Genomic DNA, 22,932 nt, shown 5'->3' with positions numbered 1-22,932 from the left:
GTCTTAGGTCACTGAGGGGACCCGGGAAATAATACCTTAGGTGATTGTCGGAGCCCAGGAGACTAGTATGTGTTTGTGGGGGGCCAGGAAACTCTCCATTAGGTGATTTTTCGAGACCCCTGTCTCTAACTTAGGGAATTTTGGAGGCCCAGGAAACAAATCCTAGGTGATTGTGGGTGCCCAAGAAACTATACCTTAGGTAATTATGGGGGGGGGGCCTGGACATTCTACCTTCTGTGTTTGTAGAGGCTCAGGAAATGATCTTTGTTGATTTGGGAGGCCAAGGAGTCTCTAGTTTAGATGATTGTGGGGTCGCAGAACAGTCTACCTGAGGGGATTTGGGGAACCGTGAAACGCTGGCTTAGGTGATTGTGAGGGCCCAGAAACCTCTACCTTAGGTGATTGTGGGTCCAGGAAACTCTAGCTTAGGCAAATGTTGGGTCCCGGCATGCTCTAGCTTAGGTGATTGTAGGGGGTCAGGAATCCTCCCTCAGGTGATTATGGGGTCCCAGAAAACTCTAGGTTAGTTGTCTGTGAAGGTCCATGGAACTACCTTAGGTGATTACGGGGGCCAGGGAACCCTAGCTTGCATGACTGTGGGTGCCCAAGAAACTATACCTTACTGCTTCTAGGGGCCCAGGGAACTAGCTTAGGTGATTGTGAGGCCAGGATCCGCTATGTCAGTGATTGTGGTTGCCCCGTAAAGTCTCCCTTAGGTGGTTGCGGGGTCCCAGGAAACTGTACGTTAGTTGATTGTGGGCCAGGGACCTCTGCCTATTAGTTGACTGTGGGGCCCCAGGAAACTAGACCTTAGGTGATTGAGGTGGCCCAGGAAACTGGACTGTAGGTGACTGTGAGACCCAAGAAACTTGACCTTACTTGATTGTGGGGGCCCAGATTATTGAACCTTAGGTATTTTTGGACCTGAGGTGTTCGACCTTAGGTGATCCCAGGGCCCTTAGGAAAGTCCATGTTAGGTGATTGTGAGGGCTCAGGAAACTCTACCTTAGGTGTTTGTGGGGGACCATGCATATGGACCTTAGGTGATTGTGTGAGGCCAGGATGTCCACCTTAGTTAATTTTGAGGGGGCTAGGAGAATCTACCATAGGTGATTACGGGGGCCCAGGAATCTCTACCTTATGTGAATGTGGGGTACAGGAAGTTCACCCTTAGGTAATCACCTCATCCTGAAGTGACTGTGGGAGCCACGATAATCTACGACAGTCGGTCGTGCGGGGCCTGGATTGTCTACCTTAGTTGACGAGGACCCCCAGGAAACTTGCCTGAGGTGATTGTGGGGGCTTAGGGAACTCCCCCTCAGGAGATTGTAAGGCCCTATGAATATCAACCTTAGGTGATGTGTCTCAACTCACCTGGAAACTCAGCCTTAGGTGATCTTGGGGGGTGGTGGTGGTGAGGCTAGGAATCTCTACCTTTGGTGATGGTGTGGGCCCAGAAAACTCAACCTTAGGTGATTGTGGGGGGCCAGAATGGTTTACCTTAGTTGACTGGATCATGGAGGGGCTAGGCAATTCTACCCTGTTGTTTGTGAGGACACTACCTTAAGTGATTGTGGGGGTCCATGAAATCACCCTCAGAAGATAGTGGGGGCCTGGGAAAATCTACCTTATTTGATGACGGGGACCTAGGAAACTATACCTTAGGTGATTGTGGGCACCTGGGAGATTCAACCTTAAGTGATTGTGGGACCCATAAACTCAACCTGAGGTGGCAGTGGGGTCCCAGGAAACTCTTCCTTGGTGATTGTGGGGACGCTGAAAATTGGACCTTAGGTGATTGTGGGAATCCAGGAATCTCTACTGAGGAGAGTGTTGGCCAGAGAAACTCTATCTTATGTGTTTGTGGGGTCCCCCCAAACTTGACCTCAGGTGATTATGAGCCTGGGAAACTCTACCTTACGAGACGATGGTGGCCCAAGAACCTCGACACTAGGAGACTGTGGAGGCCCAGAAAACACCTTCTTGGTGACTGTGGGGACCCTGGAAGCTCGAGCTCTGGAGCTCGGGGAGGTGCTGGAAACTTGACTTCGGTGATAGTGGGGCCCCCAGAGACTCGACCTTAGGTGATTGTAGGGGAACATATATCTATCTTAGGTTATTGTGGCAGGACAGGAAACTTGACCTTAGTTGATTGTGGGGCCAAAGGGCAGGAAAATTCTGCCAAAGGTGCTACTGGCATCCATGAATCTTGACCTTAGACGTTGTTGGGGCCCAGGACACTCGACCTTAGATGATTGGGGGGGCCGGGAGAGTGTAACGTAGTTGATTTGGGGAGGGCATCAAATCCTACCTTAGTCGACTCTGGGGGCCCAGGGAACTCTAGGTGATTGGGAGCCCAGAAAACTCGTAAGTTATGGTGGGGGCCCAAGAAACACTAGCTCAGGTGATTGTGCTTCTTAGCTTGCCCTGTCTTCATTCATTGTGGGGTGCCTCGAAATTCTTCCCTATGTGATTGTGGGGGCCAAAACCAATTATTTAGGTGATTGTAAACCCAAGAATACCCATCTTAGGTGATTGTGGCCTCTTGAAACTCTGCCTTAGGTGACTGTGTGGGCCCAGGAAGGCTACCTTAGATGACTGTTACAAGAAATTCTACCCAGGAAAGGCTATACTAGTGGCCCCAAACTGTCCGTTATGTGATTGTAGTGGGCCATAAATCTCTTCCGTAGGTGATTGTATCTCTAGGATACCCTGCCTTAGGTGATTTGGGGGTCTTAAACACTTGAGCTTAGCAGAGTGTGGACACCCAGTAAACTATCTTAGGTTATTGTGGGCCCAGGAAACTCGAGCTTAGGTGATTATAGGAGCAGGACATTCTACCTGAGTTCCCCGTGGGGGCCATGGAAGTATAAGAGTGATTTTGTGCCCTAGGAAATCTTACTTTACGTTATTTAGGAGGCCCAGAAACCTAGCTTATGTGATTCTTGGGGGGTCGTGATACCCTATGTTAGGTGATGTTGGGGGTCTCTGGAATTCTACCTTAGGTGATTGTGGGGGCTCAGAAAATCCTTGTGGATGTGACTGTGGCACCCTGGAAACTCTAGCTTAGGTGATTCGGGGGGCCCAGGAGTCTCTATGTTCGGTGCTTTCGGTCTCAGGCAAGTCTAGCTTCGGTGATTGTGGAGGCAAAGGTAGTAGCTTATGTGATTGTGGGGGCCCAGGAAAGTCTACCTTAAGTGATTTTGATGGCCCGGGAACTTGTACCGTAAGTGATTGTGGGCCCAGAAGTCTCTCCCTTAGGTAATTGTGGGGCCCAAAACTATTAGTTAGGTGACTGTGGGCCCAGGAAAGACGGCTTTAGGTGAGTGTGGGGCTCCAGGGGATGGTACCTTAGGTGAGTGTAGTCCAAGCGAGCTATACCATAATTGATGGTGGGGACCCAGGACACTCCACCTTAGGTGATTTTGAGGGTCCAGATAAAATCTAACTTAAGTGATGCTTACCTTACTTGATTGTGGGGGCCCAGGAACTCTCCGTTGGTGGGGGGGCGGGCCAGGAAATTCTAGCTTAGGTGATTGTGGGTACTCCGGAAAATCTATTTTAGTTCATTGTGGGGGTCCCAAAGTTCTACCTTAGAATTGATGGTAGGGAGTGCAGAACATTCTGCCGTAGGGGATTGTGGGAGACCAGGAAACTCGAAAGAAGGTGATTGTGGTGCAAACTTTACCGAGGTGGACGTGGTGGGCCAAAAAGTCTACCTTAGGTGCCTGTGAGCCTAGGAATGTCTAACTGAAAGGAATCTCTAGCTGGCCAATTGGGCCAGGTAACTACCACAGGTGATAGTGAGGGCCCAGGAAACTCTCCCTTAGGTGTTGGGGGCCCGGGAAACTCTACCTCGGGTGGAAGTGGTCCCGGGAAACTTTACCTTAGGTGATTGTGGGCTCAGGAGGCTCTTACCTTAGGTGATTTTGGTGGGACTAGGAGTATTTCCCTGCAGTGAGTGTGGGCCTAAGAAACTCTAGTCCCGGTGATCGGTGGTTGTGGACCAAGGAAATTCTACCTTGGGTGATCGTTTGGCCAACGGTAATTGTACCTTAGGTGACTGTGGGGACCCTAGAAAATCTACTGTGATTGTGGTGCCCAGGAAGCTCTAGTGTACGTGATTATGTGGGCCCTAAAAACTCGACCATAGGTGATCATGGTGGTTTGGGTAACTCTAACTTAGGTTATTTTGGTGGCCCAGGAACCCTATCTGAGTCGATTGAGGGGCACAGGGAATTTACCTTAGTTGATTGGGGGGGGTGTACCAAGAAAGGTCTAACTTAGGTGATTGCAGGGCCAGAAAACTCCAGCTTAGGTGATTGTTGGTGCCCAAGAAACTCTACCCCATGGGAGTGCGGAGGGCCAATAAATTCTGTGTTAAGTGATTGTGGGGGACCAGGATAGTCTTCCTTAAGTAATTCCGTGGGGTTGAAAGCTTATTACGTTAGGTGATTGTGACCTCAGGAAAATCTAGCTATGGTGATGGTGGGGGCCCAGGAAACTCTACCTAGGTGATGTGGGTGCCTGGAAATTCTGTGCAAGCAATGGTGGGGGCCTAATCAAATCTACCTTTAAGGCGTTATGAGGCCCTGGAAACTCGACCTAGGCGTTGGGGCGTTCAGGAAACTATACCTTACGTGTTGACGGTAGCTGAGTAAATTCTATGTGGGTGACTGTGGGTACACGAGGAAAATCGAGCTGAGTTGATTATGGGGCCAGGATACTCCACCTTAGGTGATTGCGGGGGCTTGGAAAACTCTACCTGAGGTGTTGTGGGCTTCAGAAGTTCTCTAGTGGGTGATCATGGCCTAAACTCTACCTGAGGTGATTGTGGCGTTTCAGGAAACCCAGCCTTAGGGGACTGTGTGGTCCCAAGGAACTCTACATTAGGTAATGGTGGGAGCACAGGAAACTCTAACTTAGGTGATTTGGGGAGTCAGAAACTCGGTCTTAGGTCACTGAGGGGACCCGGGAAATAATACCTTAGGTGATTGTCGGAGCCCAGGAGACTAGTATGTGTTTGTGGGGGGCCAGGAAACTCTCCATTAGGTGATTTTTCGAGACCCCTGTCTCTAACTTAGGGAATTTTGGAGGCCCAGGAAACAAATCCTAGGTGATTGTGGGTGCCCAAGAAACTATACCTTAGGTAATTATGGGGGGGGGGCCTGGACATTCTACCTTCTGTGTTTGTAGAGGCTCAGGAAATGATCTTTGTTGATTTGGGAGGCCAAGGAGTCTCTAGTTTAGATGATTGTGGGGTCGCAGAACAGTCTACCTGAGGGGATTTGGGGAACCGTGAAACGCTGGCTTAGGTGATTGTGAGGGCCCAGAAACCTCTACCTTAGGTGATTGTGGGTCCAGGAAACTCTAGCTTAGGCAAATGTTGGGTCCCGGCATGCTCTAGCTTAGGTGATTGTAGGGGGTCAGGAATCCTCCCTCAGGTGATTATGGGGTCCCAGAAAACTCTAGGTTAGTTGTCTGTGAAGGTCCATGGAACTACCTTAGGTGATTACGGGGGCCAGGGAACCCTAGCTTGCATGACTGTGGGTGCCCAAGAAACTATACCTTACTGCTTCTAGGGGCCCAGGGAACTAGCTTAGGTGATTGTGAGGCCAGGATCCGCTATGTCAGTGATTGTGGTTGCCCCGTAAAGTCTCCCTTAGGTGGTTGCGGGGTCCCAGGAAACTGTACGTTAGTTGATTGTGGGCCAGGGACCTCTGCCTATTAGTTGACTGTGGGGCCCCAGGAAACTAGACCTTAGGTGATTGAGGTGGCCCAGGAAACTGGACTGTAGGTGACTGTGAGACCCAAGAAACTTGACCTTACTTGATTGTGGGGGCCCAGATTATTGAACCTTAGGTATTTTTGGACCTGAGGTGTTCGACCTTAGGTGATCCCAGGGCCCTTAGGAAAGTCCATGTTAGGTGATTGTGAGGGCTCAGGAAACTCTACCTTAGGTGTTTGTGGGGGACCATGCATATGGACCTTAGGTGATTGTGTGAGGCCAGGATGTCCACCTTAGTTAATTTTGAGGGGGCTAGGAGAATCTACCATAGGTGATTACGGGGGCCCAGGAATCTCTACCTTATGTGAATGTGGGGTACAGGAAGTTCACCCTTAGGTAATCACCTCATCCTGAAGTGACTGTGGGAGCCACGATAATCTACGACAGTCGGTCGTGCGGGGCCTGGATTGTCTACCTTAGTTGACGAGGACCCCCAGGAAACTTGCCTGAGGTGATTGTGGGGGCTTAGGGAACTCCCCCTCAGGAGATTGTAAGGCCCTATGAATATCAACCTTAGGTGATGTGTCTCAACTCACCTGGAAACTCAGCCTTAGGTGATCTTGGGGGGTGGTGGTGGTGAGGCTAGGAATCTCTACCTTTGGTGATGGTGTGGGCCCAGAAAACTCAACCTTAGGTGATTGTGGGGGGCCAGAATGGTTTACCTTAGTTGACTGGATCATGGAGGGGCTAGGCAATTCTACCCTGTTGTTTGTGAGGACACTACCTTAAGTGATTGTGGGGGTCCATGAAATCACCCTCAGAAGATAGTGGGGGCCTGGGAAAATCTACCTTATTTGATGACGGGGACCTAGGAAACTATACCTTAGGTGATTGTGGGCACCTGGGAGATTCAACCTTAAGTGATTGTGGGACCCATAAACTCAACCTGAGGTGGCAGTGGGGTCCCAGGAAACTCTTCCTTGGTGATTGTGGGGACGCTGAAAATTGGACCTTAGGTGATTGTGGGAATCCAGGAATCTCTACTGAGGAGAGTGTTGGCCAGAGAAACTCTATCTTATGTGTTTGTGGGGTCCCCCCAAACTTGACCTCAGGTGATTATGAGCCTGGGAAACTCTACCTTACGAGACGATGGTGGCCCAAGAACCTCGACACTAGGAGACTGTGGAGGCCCAGAAAACACCTTCTTGGTGACTGTGGGGACCCTGGAAGCTCGAGCTCTGGAGCTCGGGGAGGTGCTGGAAACTTGACTTCGGTGATAGTGGGGCCCCCAGAGACTCGACCTTAGGTGATTGTAGGGGAACATATATCTATCTTAGGTTATTGTGGCAGGACAGGAAACTTGACCTTAGTTGATTGTGGGGCCAAAGGGCAGGAAAATTCTGCCAAAGGTGCTACTGGCATCCATGAATCTTGACCTTAGACGTTGTTGGGGCCCAGGACACTCGACCTTAGATGATTGGGGGGGCCGGGAGAGTGTAACGTAGTTGATTTGGGGAGGGCATCAAATCCTACCTTAGTCGACTCTGGGGGCCCAGGGAACTCTAGGTGATTGGGAGCCCAGAAAACTCGTAAGTTATGGTGGGGGCCCAAGAAACACTAGCTCAGGTGATTGTGCTTCTTAGCTTGCCCTGTCTTCATTCATTGTGGGGTGCCTCGAAATTCTTCCCTATGTGATTGTGGGGGCCAAAACCAATTATTTAGGTGATTGTAAACCCAAGAATACCCATCTTAGGTGATTGTGGCCTCTTGAAACTCTGCCTTAGGTGACTGTGTGGGCCCAGGAAGGCTACCTTAGATGACTGTTACAAGAAATTCTACCCAGGAAAGGCTATACTAGTGGCCCCAAACTGTCCGTTATGTGATTGTAGTGGGCCATAAATCTCTTCCGTAGGTGATTGTATCTCTAGGATACCCTGCCTTAGGTGATTTGGGGGTCTTAAACACTTGAGCTTAGCAGAGTGTGGACACCCAGTAAACTATCTTAGGTTATTGTGGGCCCAGGAAACTCGAGCTTAGGTGATTATAGGAGCAGGACATTCTACCTGAGTTCCCCGTGGGGGCCATGGAAGTATAAGAGTGATTTTGTGCCCTAGGAAATCTTACTTTACGTTATTTAGGAGGCCCAGAAACCTAGCTTATGTGATTCTTGGGGGGTCGTGATACCCTATGTTAGGTGATGTTGGGGGTCTCTGGAATTCTACCTTAGGTGATTGTGGGGGCTCAGAAAATCCTTGTGGATGTGACTGTGGCACCCTGGAAACTCTAGCTTAGGTGATTCGGGGGGCCCAGGAGTCTCTATGTTCGGTGCTTTCGGTCTCAGGCAAGTCTAGCTTCGGTGATTGTGGAGGCAAAGGTAGTAGCTTATGTGATTGTGGGGGCCCAGGAAAGTCTACCTTAAGTGATTTTGATGGCCCGGGAACTTGTACCGTAAGTGATTGTGGGCCCAGAAGTCTCTCCCTTAGGTAATTGTGGGGCCCAAAACTATTAGTTAGGTGACCGTGGGCCCAGGAAAGACGGCTTTAGGTGAGTGTGGGGCTCCAGGGGATGGTACCTTAGGTGAGTGTAGTCCAAGCGAGCTATACCATAATTGATGGTGGGGACCCAGGACACTCCACCTTAGGTGATTTTGAGGGTCCAGATAAAATCTAACTTAAGTGATGCTTACCTTACTTGATTGTGGGGGCCCAGGAACTCTCCGTTGACGGGGGGGCGGGCCAGGAAATTCTAGCTTAGGTGTTTGTGGGTACTCCGGAAAATCTATTTTAGTTCATTGTGGGGGTCCCAAAGTTCTACCTTAGAATTGATGGTAGGGAGTGCAGAACATTCTGCCGTAGGGGATTGTGGGAGACCAGGAAACTCGAAAGAAGGTGATTGTGGCGCAAACTTTACCGAGGTGGACGTGGTGGGCCAAAAAGTCTACCTTAGGTGCCTGTGAGCCTAGGAATGTCTAACTGAAAGGAATCTCTAGCTGGCCAATTGGGCCAGGTAACTACCACAGGTGATAGTGAGGGCCCAGGAAACTCTCCCTTAGGTGTTGGGGGCCCGGGAAACTCTACCTCGGGTGGAAGTGGTCCCGGGAAACTTTACCTTAGGTGATTGTGGGCTCAGGAGGCTCTTACCTTAGGTGATTTTGTTGGGACTAGGAGTATTTCCCTGCAGTGAGTGTGGGCCTAAGAAACTCTAGTTCCGGTGATCGGTGGTTGTGGACCAAGGAAATTCTACCTTGGGTGATCGTTTGGTCAAAGGTAATTGTACCTTAGGTGACTGTGGGGACCCTGGAAAATCTACTGTGATTGTGGTGCCCAGGAAGCTCTAGTGTACGTGATTATGTGGGCCCTAAAAACTCGACCATAGGTGATCATGGTGGTTTGGGTAACTCTAACTTAGGTTATTTTGGTGGCCCAGGAACCCTATCTGAGTCGATTGAGGGGCACAGGGAATTTACCTTAGTTGATTCGGGGGGGTGTACCAAGAAAGGTCTAACTTAGGTGATTGCAGGGCCAGAAAACTCCAGCTTAGGTGATTGTTGGTGCCCAAGAAACTCTACCCCATGGGAGTGCGGAGGGCCAATAAATTCTGTGTTAAGTGATTGTGGGGGACCAGGATAGTCTTCCTTAAGTAATTCCGTGGGGTTGAAAGCTTATTACGTTAGGTGATTGTGACCTCAGGAAAATCTAGCTATGGTGATGGTGGGGGCCCAGGAAACTCTACCTAGGTGATGTGGGTGCCTGGAAATTCTGTGCAAGCAATGGTGGGGGCCTAATCAAATCTACCTTTAAGGCGTTATGAGGCCCTGGAAACTCGACCTAGGCGTTGGGGCGTTCAGGAAACTATACCTTACGTGTTGACGGTAGCTGAGTAAATTCTATGTGGGTGACTGTGGGTACACGAGGAAAATCGAGCTGAGTTGATTATGGGGCCAGGATACTCCACCTTAGGTGATTGCGGGGGCTTGGAAAACTCTACCTGAGGTGTTGTGGGCTTCAGAAGTTCTCTAGTGGGTGATCATGGCCTAAACTCTACCTGAGGTGATTGTGGCGTTTCAGGAAACCCAGCCTTAGGGGACTGTGTGGTCCCAAGGAACTCTACATTAGGTAATGGTGGGAGCACAGGAAACTCTAACTTAGGTGATTTGGGGAGTCAGAAACTCGGTCTTAGGTCACTGAGGGGACCCGGGAAATAATACCTTAGGTGATTGTCGGAGCCCAGGAGACTAGTATGTGTTTGTGGGGGGCCAGGAAACTCTCCATTAGGTGATTTTTCGAGACCCCTGTCTCTAACTTAGGGAATTTTGGAGGCCCAGGAAACAAATCCTAGGTGATTGTGGGTGCCCAAGAAACTATACCTTAGGTAATTATGGGGGGGGGGCCTGGACATTCTACCTTCTGTGTTTGTAGAGGCTCAGGAAATGATCTTTGTTGATTTGGGAGGCCAAGGAGTCTCTAGTTTAGATGATTGTGGGGTCGCAGAACAGTCTACCTGAGGGGATTTGGGGAACCGTGAAACGCTGGCTTAGGTGATTGTGAGGGCCCAGAAACCTCTACCTTAGGTGATTGTGGGTCCAGGAAACTCTAGCTTAGGCAAATGTTGGGTCCCGGCATGCTCTAGCTTAGGTGATTGTAGGGGGTCAGGAATCCTCCCTCAGGTGATTATGGGGTCCCAGAAAACTCTAGGTTAGTTGTCTGTGAAGGTCCATGGAACTACCTTAGGTGATTACGGGGGCCAGGGAACCCTAGCTTGCATGACTGTGGGTGCCCAAGAAACTATACCTTACTGCTTCTAGGGGCCCAGGGAACTAGCTTAGGTGATTGTGAGGCCAGGATCCGCTATGTCAGTGATTGTGGTTGCCCCGTAAAGTCTCCCTTAGGTGGTTGCGGGGTCCCAGGAAACTGTACGTTAGTTGATTGTGGGCCAGGGACCTCTGCCTATTAGTTGACTGTGGGGCCCCAGGAAACTAGACCTTAGGTGATTGAGGTGGCCCAGGAAACTGGACTGTAGGTGACTGTGAGACCCAAGAAACTTGACCTTACTTGATTGTGGGGGCCCAGATTATTGAACCTTAGGTATTTTTGGACCTGAGGTGTTCGACCTTAGGTGATCCCAGGGCCCTTAGGAAAGTCCATGTTAGGTGATTGTGAGGGCTCAGGAAACTCTACCTTAGGTGTTTGTGGGGGACCATGCATATGGACCTTAGGTGATTGTGTGAGGCCAGGATGTCCACCTTAGTTAATTTTGAGGGGGCTAGGAGAATCTACCATAGGTGATTACGGGGGCCCAGGAATCTCTACCTTATGTGAATGTGGGGTACAGGAAGTTCACCCTTAGGTAATCACCTCATCCTGAAGTGACTGTGGGAGCCACGATAATCTACGACAGTCGGTCGTGCGGGGCCTGGATTGTCTACCTTAGTTGACGAGGACCCCCAGGAAACTTGCCTGAGGTGATTGTGGGGGCTTAGGGAACTCCCCCTCAGGAGATTGTAAGGCCCTATGAATATCAACCTTAGGTGATGTGTCTCAACTCACCTGGAAACTCAGCCTTAGGTGATCTTGGGGGGTGGTGGTGGTGAGGCTAGGAATCTCTACCTTTGGTGATGGTGTGGGCCCAGAAAACTCAAGCTTAGGTGATTGTGGGGGGCCAGAATGGTTTACCTTAGTTGACTGGATCATGGAGGGGCTAGGCAATTCTACCCTGTTGTTTGTGAGGACACTACCTTAAGTGATTGTGGGGGTCCATGAAATCACCCTCAGAAGATAGTGGGGGCCTGGGAAAATCTACCTTATTTGATGACGGGGACCTAGGAAACTATACCTTAGGTGATTGTGGGCACCTGGGAGATTCAACCTTAAGTGATTGTGGGACCCATAAACTCAACCTGAGGTGGCAGTGGGGTCCCAGGAAACTCTTCCTTGGTGATTGTGGGGACGCTGAAAATTGGACCTTAGGTGATTGTGGGAATCCAGGAATCTCTACTGAGGAGAGTGTTGGCCAGAGAAACTCTATCTTATGTGTTTGTGGGGTCCCCCCAAACTTGACCTCAGGTGATTATGAGCCTGGGAAACTCTACCTTACGAGACGATGGTGGCCCAAGAACCTCGACACTAGGAGACTGTGGAGGCCCAGAAAACACCTTCTTGGTGACTGTGGGGACCCTGGAAGCTCGAGCTCTGGAGCTCGGGGAGGTGCTGGAAACTTGACTTCGGTGATAGTGGGGCCCCCAGAGACTCGACCTTAGGTGATTGTAGGGGAACATATATCTATCTTAGGTTATTGTGGCAGGACAGGAAACTTGACCTTAGTTGATTGTGGGGCCAAAGGGCAGGAAAATTCTGCCAAAGGTGCTACTGGCATCCATGAATCTTGACCTTAGACGTTGTTGGGGCCCAGGACACTCGACCTTAGATGATTGGGGGGGCCGGGAGAGTGTAACGTAGTTGATTTGGGGAGGGCATCAAATCCTACCTTAGTCGACTCTGGGGGCCCAGGGAACTCTAGGTGATTGGGAGCCCAGAAAACTCGTAAGTTATGGTGGGGGCCCAAGAAACACTAGCTCAGGTGATTGTGCTTCTTAGCTTGCCCTGTCTTCATTCATTGTGGGGTGCCTCGAAATTCTTCCCTATGTGATTGTGGGGGCCAAAACCAATTATTTAGGTGATTGTAAACCCAAGAATACCCATCTTAGGTGATTGTGGCCTCTTGAAACTCTGCCTTAGGTGACTGTGTGGGCCCAGGAAGGCTACCTTAGATGACTGTTACAAGAAATTCTACCCAGGAAAGGCTATACTAGTGGCCCCAAACTGTCCGTTATGTGATTGTAGTGGGCCATAAATCTCTTCCGTAGGTGATTGTATCTCTAGGATACCCTGCCTTAGGTGATTTGGGGGTCTTAAACACTTGAGCTTAGCAGAGTGTGGACACCCAGTAAACTATCTTAGGTTATTGTGGGCCCAGGAAACTCGAGCTTAGGTGATTATAGGAGCAGGACATTCTACCTGAGTTCCCCGTGGGGGCCATGGAAGTATAAGAGTGATTTTGTGCCCTAGGAAATCTTACTTTACGTTATTTAGGAGGCCCAGAAACCTAGCTTATGTGATTCTTGGGGGGTCGTGATACCCTATGTTAGGTGATGTTGGGGGTCTCTGGAATTCTACCTTAGGTGATTGTGGGGGCTCAGAAAATCCTTGTGGATGTGACTGTGGCACCCTGGAAACTCTAGCTTAGGTGATTCGGGGGGCCCAGGAGTCTCTATGTTCGGTGCTTTCGGTCTCAGGCAAGTCTAGCTTCGGTGATTGTGGAGGCAAAGGTAGTAGCTTATGTGATTGTGGGGGCCCAGGAAAGTCTACCTTAAGTGATTTTGATGGCCCGGGAACTTGTACCGTAAGTGATTGTGGGCCCAGAAGTCTCTCCCTTAGGTAATTGTGGGGCCCAAAACTATTAGTTAGGTGACTGTGGGCCCAGGAAAGACGGCTTTAGGTGAGTGTGGGGCTCCAGGGGATGGTACCTTAGGTGAGTGTAGTCCAAGCGAGCTATACCATAATTGATGGTGGGGACCCAGGACACTCCACCTTAGGTGATTTTGAGGGTCCAGATAAAATCTAACTTAAGTGATGCTTACCTTACTTGATTGTGGGGGCCCAGGAACTCTCCGTTGGTGGGGGGGCGGGCCAGGAAATTCTAGCTTAGGTGATTGTGGGTACTCCGGAAAATCTATTTTAGTTCATTGTGGGGGTCCCAAAGTTCTACCTTAGAATTGATGGTAGGGAGTGCAGAACATTCTGCCGTAGGGGATTGTGGGAGACCAGGAAACTCGAAAGAAGGTGATTGTGGCGCAAACTTTACCGAGGTGGACGTGGTGGGCCAAAAAGTCTACCTTAGGTGCCTGTGAGCCTAGGAATGTCTAACTGAAAGGAATCTCTAGCTGGCCAATTGGGCCAGGTAACTACCACAGGTGATAGTGAGGGCCCAGGAAACTCTCCCTTAGGTGTTGGGGGCCCGGGAAACTCTACCTCGGGTGGAAGTGGTCCCGGGAAACTTTACCTTAGGTGATTGTGGGCTCAGGAGGCTCTTACCTTAGGTGATTTTGTTGGGACTAGGAGTATTTCCCTGCAGTGAGTGTGGGCCTAAGAAACTCTAGTCCCGGTGATCGGTGGTTGTGGACCAAGGAAATTCTACCTTGGGTGATCGTTTGGCCAACGGTAATTGTACCTTAGGTGACTGTGGGGACCCTGGAAAATCTACTGTGATTGTGGTGCCCAGGAAGCTCTAGTGTACGTGATTATGTGGGCCCTAAAAACTCGACCATAGGTGATCATGGTGGTTTGGGTAACTCTAACTTAGGTTATTTTGGTGGCCCAGGAACCCTATCTGAGTCGATTGAGGGGCACAGGGAATTTACCTTAGTTGATTGGGGGGGGTGTACCAAGAAAGGTCTAACTTAGGTGATTGCAGGGCCAGAAAACTCCAGCTTAGGTGATTGTTGGTGCCCAAGAAACTCTACCCCATGGGAGTGCGGAGGGCCAATAAATTCTGTGTTAAGTGATTGTGGGGGACCAGGATAGTCTTCCTTAAGTAATTCCGTGGGGTTGAAAGCTTATTACGTTAGGTGATTGTGACCTCAGGAAAATCTAGCTATGGTGATGGTGGGGGCCCAGGAAACTCTACCTAGGTGATGTGGGTGCCTGGAAATTCTGTGCAAGCAATGGTGGGGGCCTAATCAAATCTACCTTTAAGGCGTTATGAGGCACTGGAAACTCGACCTAGGTGTTGGGGCGTTCAGGAAACTATACCTTACGTGTTGACGGTAGCTGAGTAAATTCTATGTGGGTGACTGTGGGTACACGAGGAAAATCGAGCTGAGTTGATTATGGGGCCAGGATACTCCACCTTAGGTGATTGCGGGGGCTTGGAAAACTCTACCTGAGGTGTTGTGGGCTTCAGAAGTTCTCTAGTGGGTGATCATGGCCTAAACTCTACCTGAGGTGATTGTGGCGTTTCAGGAAACCCAGCCTTAGGGGACTGTGTGGTCCCAAGGAACTCTACATTAGGTAATGGTGGGAGCACAGGAAACTCTAACTTAGGTGATTTGGGGAGTCAGAAACTCGGTCTTAGGTCACTGAGGGGACCCGGGAAATAATACCTTAGGTGATTGTCGGAGCCCAGGAGACTAGTATGTGTTTGTGGGGGGCCAGGAAACTCTCCATTAGGTGATTTTTCGAGACCCCTGTCTCTAACTTAGGGAATTTTGGAGGCCCAGGAAACAAATCCTAGGTGATTGTGGGTGCCCAAGAAACTATACCTTAGGTAATTATGGGGGGGGGGCCTGGACATTCTACCTTCTGTGTTTGTAGAGGCTCAGGAAATGATCTTTGTTGATTTGGGAGGCCAAGGAGTCTCTAGTTTAGATGATTGTGGGGTCGCAGAACAGTCTACCTGAGGGGATTTGGGGAACCGTGAAACGCTGGCTTAGGTGATTGTGAGGGCCCAGAAACCTCTACCTTAGGTGATTGTGGGTCCAGGAAACTCTAGCTTAGGCAAATGTTGGGTCCCGGCATGCTCTAGCTTAGGTGATTGTAGGGGGTCAGGAATCCTCCCTCAGGTGATTATGGGGTCCCAGAAAACTCTAGGTTAGTTGTCTGTGAAGGTCCATGGAACTACCTTAGGTGATTACGGGGGCCAGGGAACCCTAGCTTGCATGACTGTGGGTGCCCAAGAAACTATACCTTACTGCTTCTAGGGGCCCAGGGAACTAGCTTAGGTGATTGTGAGGCCAGGATCCGCTATGTCAGTGATTGTGGTTGCCCCGTAAAGTCTCCCTTAGGTGGTTGCGGGGTCCCAGGAAACTGTACGTTAGTTGATTGTGGGCCAGGGACCTCTGCCTATTAGTTGACTGTGGGGCCCCAGGAAACTAGACCTTAGGTGATTGAGGTGGCCCAGGAAACTGGACTGTAGGTGACTGTGAGACCCAAGAAACTTGACCTTACTTGATTGTGGGGGCCCAGATTATTGAACCTTAGGTATTTTTGGACCTGAGGTGTTCGACCTTAGGTGATCCCAGGGCCCTTAGGAAAGTCCATGTTAGGTGATTGTGAGGGCTCAGGAAACTCTACCTTAGGTGTTTGTGGGGGACCATGCATATGGACCTTAGGTGATTGTGTGAGGCCAGGATGTCCACCTTAGTTAATTTTGAGGGGGCTAGGAGAATCTACCATAGGTGATTACGGGGGCCCAGGAATCTCTACCTTATGTGAATGTGGGGTACAGGAAGTTCACCCTTAGGTAATCACCTCATCCTGAAGTGACTGTGGGAGCCACGATAATCTACGACAGTCGGTCGTGCGGGGCCTGGATTGTCTACCTTAGTTGACGAGGACCCCCAGGAAACTTGCCTGAGGTGATTGTGGGGGCTTAGGGAACTCCCCCTCAGGAGATTGTAAGGCCCTATGAATATCAACCTTAGGTGATGTGTCTCAACTCACCTGGAAACTCAGCCTTAGGTGATCTTGGGGGGTGGTGGTGGTGAGGCTAGGAATCTCTACCTTTGGTGATGGTGTGGGCCCAGAAAACTCAAGCTTAGGTGATTGTGGGGGGCCAGAATGGTTTACCTTAGTTGACTGGATCATGGAGGGGCTAGGCAATTCTACCCTGTTGTTTGTGAGGACACTACCTTAAGTGATTGTGGGGGTCCATGAAATCACCCTCAGAAGATAGTGGGGGCCTGGGAAAATCTACCTTATTTGATGACGGGGACCTAGGAAACTATACCTTAGGTGATTGTGGGCACCTGGGAGATTCAACCTTAAGTGATTGTGGGACCCATAAACTCAACCTGAGGTGGCAGTGGGGTCCCAGGAAACTCTTCCTTGGTGATTGTGGGGACGCTGAAAATTGGACCTTAGGTGATTGTGGGAATCCAGGAATCTCTACTGAGGAGAGTGTTGGCCAGAGAAACTCTATCTTATGTGTTTGTGGGGTCCCCCCAAACTTGACCTCAGGTGATTATGAGCCTGGGAAACTCTACCTTACGAGACGATGGTGGCCCAAGAACCTCGACACTAGGAGACTGTGGAGGCCCAGAAAACACCTTCTTGGTGACTGTGGGGACCCTGGAAGCTCGAGCTCTGGAGCTCGGGGAGGTGCTGGAAACTTGACTTCGGTGATAGTGGGGCCCCCAGAGACTCGACCTTAGGTGATTGTAGGGGAACATATATCTATCTTAGGTTATTGTGGCAGGACAGGAAACTTGACCTTAGTTGATTGTGGGGCCAAAGGGCAGGAAAATTCTGCCAAAGGTGCTACTGGCATCCATGAATCTTGACCTTAGACGTTGTTGGGGCCCAGGACACTCGACCTTAGATGATTGGGGGGGCCGGGAGAGTGTAACGTAGTTGATTTGGGGAGGGCATCAAATCCTACCTTAGTCGACTCTGGGGGCCCAGGGAACTCTAGGTGATTGGGAGCCCAGAAAACTCGTAAGTTATGGTGGGGGCCCAAGAAACACTAGCTCAGGTGATTGTGCTTCTTAGCTTGCCCTGTCGTCATTCATTGTGGGGTGCCTCGAAATTCTTCCCTATGTGATTGTGGGGGCCAAAACCAATTATTTAGGTGATTGTAAACCCAAGAATACCCATCTTAGGTGATTGTGGCCTCTTGAAACTCTGCCTTAGGTGACTGTGTGGGCCCAGGAAGGCTACCTTAGATGACTGTTACAAGAAATTCTACCCAGGAAAGGCTATACTAGTGGCCCCAAACTGTCCGTTATGTGATTGTAGTGGGCCATAAATCTCTTCCGTAGGTGATTGTATCTCTAGGATACCCTGCCTTAGGTGATTTGGGGGTCTTAAACACTTGAGCTTAGCAGAGTGTGGACACCCAGTAAACTATCTTAGGTTATTGTGGGCCCAGGAAACTCGAGCTTAGGTGATTATAGGAGCAGGACATTCTACCTGAGTTCCCCGTGGGGGCCATGGAAGTATAAGAGTGATTTTGTGCCCTAGGAAATCTTACTTTACGTTATTTAGGAGGCCCAGAAACCTAGCTTATGTGATTCTTGGGGGGTCGTGATACCCTATGTTAGGTGATGTTGGGGGTCTCTGGAATTCTACCTTAGGTGATTGTGGGGGCTCAGAAAATCCTTGTGGATGTGACTGTGGCACCCTGGAAACTCTAGCTTAGGTGATTCGGGGGGCCCAGGAGTCTCTATGTTCGGTGCTTTCGGTCTCAGGCAAGTCTAGCTTCGGTGATTGTGGAGGCAAAGGTAGTAGCTTATGTGATTGTGGGGGCCCAGGAAAGTCTACCTTAAGTGATTTTGATGGCCCGGGAACTTGTACCGTAAGTGATTGTGGGCCCAGAAGTCTCTCCCTTAGGTAATTGTGGGGCCCAAAACTATTAGTTAGGTGACTGTGGGCCCAGGAAAGACGGCTTTAGGTGAGTGTGGGGCTCCAGGGGATGGTACCTTAGGTGAGTGTAGTCCAAGCGAGCTATACCATAATTGATGGTGGGGACCCAGGACACTCCACCTTAGGTGATTTTGAGGGTCCAGATAAAATCTAACTTAAGTGATGCTTACCTTACTTGATTGTGGGGGCCCAGGAACTCTCCGTTGACGGGGGGGCGGGCCAGGAAATTCTAGCTTAGGTGTTTGTGGGTACTCCGGAAAATCTATTTTAGTTCATTGTGGGGGTCCCAAAGTTCTACCTTAGAATTGATGGTAGGGAGTGCAGAACATTCTGCCGTAGGGGATTGTGGGAGACCAGGAAACTCGAAAGAAGGTGATTGTGGCGCAAACTTTACCGAGGTGGACGTGGTGGGCCAAAAAGTCTACCTTAGGTGCCTGTGAGCCTAGGAATGTCTAACTGAAAGGAATCTCTAGCTGGCCAATTGGGCCAGGTAACTACCACAGGTGATAGTGAGGGCCCAGGAAACTCTCCCTTAGGTGTTGGGGGCCCGGGAAACTCTACCTCGGGTGGAAGTGGTCCCGGGAAACTTTACCTTAGGTGATTGTGGGCTCAGGAGGCTCTTACCTTAGGTGATTTTGTTGGGACTAGGAGTATTTCCCTGCAGTGAGTGTGGGCCTAAGAAACTCTAGTTCCGGTGATCGGTGGTTGTGGACCAAGGAAATTCTACCTTGGGTGATCGTTTGGTCAAAGGTAATTGTACCTTAGGTGACTGTGGGGACCCTGGAAAATCTACTGTGATTGTGGTGCCCAGGAAGCTCTAGTGTACGTGATTATGTGGGCCCTAAAAACTCGACCATAGGTGATCATGGTGGTTTGGGTAACTCTAACTTAGGTTATTTTGGTGGCCCAGGAACCCTATCTGAGTCGATTGAGGGGCACAGGGAATTTACCTTAGTTGATTCGGGGGGGTGTACCAAGAAAGGTCTAACTTAGGTGATTGCAGGGCCAGAAAACTCCAGCTTAGGTGATTGTTGGTGCCCAAGAAACTCTACCCCATGGGAGTGCGGAGGGCCAATAAATTCTGTGTTAAGTGATTGTGGGGGACCAGGATAGTCTTCCTTAAGTAATTCCGTGGGGTTGAAAGCTTATTACGTTAGGTGATTGTGACCTCAGGAAAATCTAGCTATGGTGATGGTGGGGGCCCAGGAAACTCTACCTAGGTGATGTGGGTGCCTGGAAATTCTGTGCAAGCAATGGTGGGGGCCTAATCAAATCTACCTTTAAGGCGTTATGAGGCCCTGGAAACTCGACCTAGGCGTTGGGGCGTTCAGGAAACTATACCTTACGTGTTGACGGTAGCTGAGTAAATTCTATGTGGGTGACTGTGGGTACACGAGGAAAATCGAGCTGAGTTGATTATGGGGCCAGGATACTCCACCTTAGGTGATTGCGGGGGCTTGGAAAACTCTACCTGAGGTGTTGTGGGCTTCAGAAGTTCTCTAGTGGGTGATCATGGCCTAAACTCTACCTGAGGTGATTGTGGCGTTTCAGGAAACCCAGCCTTAGGGGACTGTGTGGTCCCAAGGAACTCTACATTAGGTAATGGTGGGAGCACAGGAAACTCTAACTTAGGTGATTTGGGGAGTCAGAAACTCGGTCTTAGGTCACTGAGGGGACCCGGGAAATAATACCTTAGGTGATTGTCGGAGCCCAGGAGACTAGTATGTGTTTGTGGGGGGCCAGGAAACTCTCCATTAGGTGATTTTTCGAGACCCCTGTCTCTAACTTAGGGAATTTTGGAGGCCCAGGAAACAAATCCTAGGTGATTGTGGGTGCCCAAGAAACTATACCTTAGGTAATTATGGGGGGGGGGCCTGGACATTCTACCTTCTGTGTTTGTAGAGGCTCAGGAAATGATCTTTGTTGATTTGGGAGGCCAAGGAGTCTCTAGTTTAGATGATTGTGGGGTCGCAGAACAGTCTACCTGAGGGGATTTGGGGAACCGTGAAACGCTGGCTTAGGTGATTGTGAGGGCCCAGAAACCTCTACCTTAGGTGATTGTGGGTCCAGGAAACTCTAGCTTAGGCAAATGTTGGGTCCCGGCATGCTCTAGCTTAGGTGATTGTAGGGGGTCAGGAATCCTCCCTCAGGTGATTATGGGGTCCCAGAAAACTCTAGGTTAGTTGTCTGTGAAGGTCCATGGAACTACCTTAGGTGATTACGGGGGCCAGGGAACCCTAGCTTGCATGACTGTGGGTGCCCAAGAAACTATACCTTACTGCTTCTAGGGGCCCAGGGAACTAGCTTAGGTGATTGTGAGGCCAGGATCCGCTATGTCAGTGATTGTGGTTGCCCCGTAAAGTCTCCCTTAGGTGGTTGCGGGGTCCCAGGAAACTGTACGTTAGTTGATTGTGGGCCAGGGACCTCTGCCTATTAGTTGACTGTGGGGCCCCAGGAAACTAGACCTTAGGTGATTGAGGTGGCCCAGGAAACTGGACTGTAGGTGACTGTGAGACCCAAGAAACTTGACCTTACTTGATTGTGGGGGCCCAGATTATTGAACCTTAGGTATTTTTGGACCTGAGGTGTTCGACCTTAGGTGATCCCAGGGCCCTTAGGAAAGTCCATGTTAGGTGATTGTGAGGGCTCAGGAAACTCTACCTTAGGTGTTTGTGGGGGACCATGCATATGGACCTTAGGTGATTGTGTGAGGCCAGGATGTCCACCTTAGTTAATTTTGAGGGGGCTAGGAGAATCTACCATAGGTGATTACGGGGGCCCAGGAATCTCTACCTTATGTGAATGTGGGGTACAGGAAGTTCACCCTTAGGTAATCACCTCATCCTGAAGTGACTGTGGGAGCCACGATAATCTACGACAGTCGGTCGTGCGGGGCCTGGATTGTCTACCTTAGTTGACGAGGACCCCCAGGAAACTTGCCTGAGGTGATTGTGGGGGCTTAGGGAACTCCCCCTCAGGAGATTGTAAGGCCCTATGAATATCAACCTTAGGTGATGTGTCTCAACTCACCTGGAAACTCAGCCTTAGGTGATCTTGGGGGGTGGTGGTGGTGAGGCTAGGAATCTCTACCTTTGGTGATGGTGTGGGCCCAGAAAACTCAAGCTTAGGTGATTGTGGGGGGCCAGAATGGTTTACCTTAGTTGACTGGATCATGGAGGGGCTAGGCAATTCTACCCTGTTGTTTGTGAGGACACTACCTTAAGTGATTGTGGGGGTCCATGAAATCACCCTCAGAAGATAGTGGGGGCCTGGGAAAATCTACCTTATTTGATGACGGGGACCTAGGAAACTATACCTTAGGTGATTGTGGGCACCTGGGAGATTCAACCTTAAGTGATTGTGGGACCCATAAACTCAACCTGAGGTGGCAGTGGGGTCCCAGGAAACTCTTCCTTGGTGATTGTGGGGACGCTGAAAATTGGACCTTAGGTGATTGTGGGAATCCAGGAATCTCTACTGAGGAGAGTGTTGGCCAGAGAAACTCTATCTTATGTGTTTGTGGGGTCCCCCCAAACTTGACCTCAGGTGATTATGAGCCTGGGAAACTCTACCTTACGAGACGATGGTGGCCCAAGAACCTCGACACTAGGAGACTGTGGAGGCCCAGAAAACTCCTTCTTGGTGACTGTGGGGACCCTGGAAGCTCGAGCTCTGGAGCTCGGGGAGGTGCTGGAAACTTGACTTCGGTGATAGTGGGGCCCCCAGAGACTCGACCTTAGGTGATTGTAGGGGAACATATATCTATCTTAGGTTATTGTGGCAGGACAGGAAACTTGACCTTAGTTGATTGTGGGGCCAAAGGGCAGGAAAATTCTGCCAAAGGTGCTACTGGCATCCATGAATCTTGACCTTAGACGTTGTTGGGGCCCAGGACACTCGACCTTAGATGATTGGGGGGGCCGGGAGAGTGTAACGTAGTTGATTTGGGGAGGGCATCAAATCCTACCTTAGTCGACTCTGGGGGCCCAGGGAACTCTAGGTGATTGGGAGCCCAGAAAACTCGTAAGTTATGGTGGGGGCCCAAGAAACACTAGCTCAGGTGATTGTGCTTCTTAGCTTGCCCTGTCGTCATTCATTGTGGGGTGCCTCGAAATTCTTCCCTATGTGATTGTGGGGGCCAAAACCAATTATTTAGGTGATTGTAAACCCAAGAATACCCATCTTAGGTGATTGTGGCCTCTTGAAACTCTGCCTTAGGTGACTGTGTGGGCCCAGGAAGGCTACCTTAGATGACTGTTACAAGAAATTCTACCCAGGAAAGGCTATACTAGTGGCCCCAAACTGTCCGTTATGTGATTGTAGTGGGCCATAAATCTCTTCCGTAGGTGATTGTATCTCTAGGATACCCTGCCTTAGGTGATTTGGGGGTCTTAAACACTTGAGCTTAGCAGAGTGTGGACACCCAGTAAACTATCTTAGGTTATTGTGGGCCCAGGAAACTCGAGCTTAGGTGATTATAGGAGCAGGACATTCTACCTGAGTTCCCCGTGGGGGCCATGGAAGTATAAGAGTGATTTTGTGCCCTAGGAAATCTTACTTTACGTTATTTAGGAGGCCCAGAAACCTAGCTTATGTGATTCTTGGGGGATCGTGATACCCTATGTTAGGTGATGTTGGGGGTCTCTGGAATTCTACCTTAGGTGATTGTGGGGGCTCAGAAAATCCTTGTGGATGTGACTGTGGCACCCTGGAAACTCTAGCTTAGGTGATTCGGGGGGCCCAGGAGTCTCTATGTTCGGTGCTTTCGGTCTCAGGCAAGTCTAGCTT

Source organism: Eubalaena glacialis, chromosome 2, assembly GCF_028564815.1.
Source record: "Eubalaena glacialis isolate mEubGla1 chromosome 2, mEubGla1.1.hap2.+ XY, whole genome shotgun sequence".
NCBI classification, from domain to species: domain Eukaryota; kingdom Metazoa; phylum Chordata; class Mammalia; order Artiodactyla; family Balaenidae; genus Eubalaena; species Eubalaena glacialis.
Note: the sequence above shows the minus strand (reverse complement) of the source record.